The sequence below is a fragment of the Triticum dicoccoides genome, chromosome 1B (assembly GCF_002162155.2).
Source record: "Triticum dicoccoides isolate Atlit2015 ecotype Zavitan chromosome 1B, WEW_v2.0, whole genome shotgun sequence".
In the NCBI taxonomy this organism is placed as follows: Eukaryota; Viridiplantae; Streptophyta; class Magnoliopsida; order Poales; family Poaceae; genus Triticum; species Triticum dicoccoides.
Genome location: NC_041381.1, coordinates 448,170,656 through 448,173,945, shown reverse-complemented (window position 1 = coordinate 448,173,945; position 3,290 = coordinate 448,170,656).

Below are 3,290 nucleotides of genomic sequence, written 5' to 3'. Positions count from 1 at the left end.
TGGCTGCGATTTTTGGGGCTATGTGGTCTCACTGCTCGCATATGCTCGTTGACGGGTTTGGAGATCATGTTACGAATGTAGTATATGCACTATGTTATCGTCTTAGTATTTGAAAATTAGGGGAAATACGAAACATGTGTATTAAAAAAGGGTGCACAATGATGACGCGGTGACATGTCATCTGGCATACGTACACCATATCTTAAAATAGTTAGATTTAATTAATTTTCACCCTCTCTTTTGAAACGGATTGCCTCATTTAAGCAAACTTTTGCCATATTTAACCTTCGTTTTAAAATTCTGCATATCTTGTCAGGCTAGCACCATATGTCAGCGCGCACATTATGCGCCACTGTGACAGGTTTTTCTTCCAACAACTAGTTTCTCCCAGCGATCAAACAAGAACATCTCACGTTTTTCCGACGATGTTTGTTCAATAAGGGGATACATTTTCATCGCCTACGAGGTGCCTGTGATGACTTCATCAATCTCGAGATGTTGTGCCGGCATAGTATCTCGAAGGTGCTACAGAGTGTGCGTATGTTCATATGAGTGATTGTACGCACGTGTATATAAACATCTGCATGATTGTATACTGTGTTTTAAAAAAACTAGCGAAGAGTAAGAGAAACTATAATCATGCTGGTAGGCTGGTGTGCCTAATTTCTCCCGGTCGATTTCCACGTCGTTCTCGTTTTCCATATTCGGGTAAATACAAGCCACTGTCAGTATAGGAGTACCTCAAAAGAAAAAGATGCTCAAGATCGAGATCTCCGGGAGCCGAGTCATGGCCGTTACGTGAGCCCATCATCCAGCTGTGCGTCCATCACTGTGCCCAATCCAACCGTGCTCCAAACCGAGCACCACCACTTGGCTTAAACCTGACTCTTCCCGGCCCTACTCCTACTACGCGCACGCAGCAGCACACACAGCACTGAGCTGAGCAGATCACATCGAACCTTCGACGCGGCGTGTGCACGCACGGCTGGTATCCCATGGCAATGTACAGTACCGAGCCCTCCATGTCCATCCCACGAGGCCATGATCCCATCCTGTGCCGACGCGACTGGTGGTAGCTCGATCGGGTGCGCGAGTGAATGAATGAATGAATGAGTACCATCGCACTCGCCCAGTGAAACAAAACACATGGGCTGGCGTAAAAGCGCAGGTGCCGCTCGCAGGCGCGCATTGATGGCGGTCTGATCTGATCTGATCGCCGGTGGCGGATCGACCGGTGGAGGTGGGCGGTGGGTGGGGTGCCAAACTGGGGCCGGGCACGACGCCGATAGGGCTTCGTCATGCCGCGGGCGTGTGGTCGCTATCCGGCGAGAACAAGAACAGGAGCACCACCCACGTACGCCATATTTATGCCGCCGCTCACAGGCACGGTCAGCAACGAGATGCCTGGTTTGTCTTCCTGGGAATGCGTTAGTGTTGTTCTCGTCTGCCATTCTACTGTTCTGTCCATGAGCATGATCTTTGTTTTGTCCCGTTGATCCGCGTTGTTAATTTTTAAATTAAGGCGACGAGGTGGCCAGCCGGAGTCGTGGCCGGGGGCTGAACGCGGTGGATGATACTGCTGGTAGTGGACTGCCCCTGGAAAATCATAGCGTCGATATGATCTGAAATGATATCATATCATATCATGTTCAGTTCTTCAATCATTCGCACGTCCTAGTGCTTTGGCAAAGTGACGTTCCCCAGTGCGGGCAATCGAGCTACATTCAGACAAAAGTTTGACTTCGGCCGCTAGCGTGTCTAGTATACAAGTATTTTCATGATCGGTTACACCGGAATGATATAAATATATTTGTACACCACTACATACAATCTCGAAATTAAAATGTTTGTGTCCAAAATACGACCATCCATATGACCCAAGAGCTACAGAAAGATAAGTAGGGCTAGCTTATGCGCGCTAAAAGACACACTGATGCATGCGTACGCTACAAGGTACTGTACTTAATTACTAGCATCCATGCACAGTGCCACCAAACGCCCTAGTCTCAACGCGTCGGCTCATCAGGATTGGATATAAGCCGCATCATGAGTGACGTGCTAACGGAATAAGTGGCCTAGTTAATTATGATGGCGACCACCATTACATTTTGTAAACCACTTCTACCATAGCAGCCTAACAGCATGGTCCGTCATTCCTTTGCCTCGTGGGCTCGATGACCAAGCACAGGTAAGATGCTTTTCCATGAACATTTTACTCCAAGATGCTAGTGAAAACCGTAGAAAATTTGAGTATCTTGGATGAACAACTGCCTGCATCTGCTTGGCTATCTACACATAAACCCATTAATCCCACCATACCGGCCTACCGTGGTGCCCAGAGAGTGAAGGCGATCATAATGAGTAAATAGCATAAAACTACTACTTTACAGGCTATGGTTTCAAAAAACTACCGGTTTTTTAATTTTTCTCAGATAACTACCAAATGGGCGGTCGGCTGTTTCAAAAAACCCAAATCATCAAGTCTTTATCAGTTGATCACGATTATGATAGGTTGGGCCCACAGCTAAACAAACCGTTAGTTTGACCTTAGTTTGACCGTTAACTTACATGTGGGCCCACATGTCAGTTTTTTCTTCCTCCTTTCTTTCTTCTTTCTCTGCCTCCTGTGCCAGACCTTTCCTCTCCCGAGCCGGCGACCCCCTCCCCCTCCCAAGCCGGCGACCCCCTCCCCCTCCCAAGTCGGTGAACCTCCTTCCAAGCCAGAGCTCCTGGTGGCGACGGTTGCAACGAGGCCGGCCTCGTCCGCGACACTCCAGCAGCGGCGCAGGCCATCTGCATCGAGCTTGAGGAGCTCGGGCCAGGGGATGGCAGCGGCCGCGGGCGAGGCACGGCATGGGGGCGGCGTGGAGACCTGAGCGGAGCCCCATGGCCGGCGGCGCCCCAGGCGGCTCCTGATGGTGCGCAGTGGCGCGGCGACCCGAGCCGGAGCCCCATGGCTGGCGGCGCTCCAGGCGGATCCCGATGGCACGCGGCGGCGCTGAGGCGCGGCGACCCGAGCCGGAGCCCCACGGCGGCGCCCGGCGACCACCCCGGACACCCAGGCTGCGGGCGCGGCGACCAAGGGCGAAGCCCCATGGTGCAACGACGACCACGGGCAGAGCCCTTTGGAGGCGCGGCGGCGACAGCCCAAGGACCCGATTGCTTTTTTTAAAAATGATTCCAGGGACCCGATTGCTTTTTACAAAAATTTGTAGGGGCTAATCTATAAAAAATCTATTGATGAGGCGCTGACATGTGGCCCCCACAAGTCAGCTAACGGTCAAACAAAC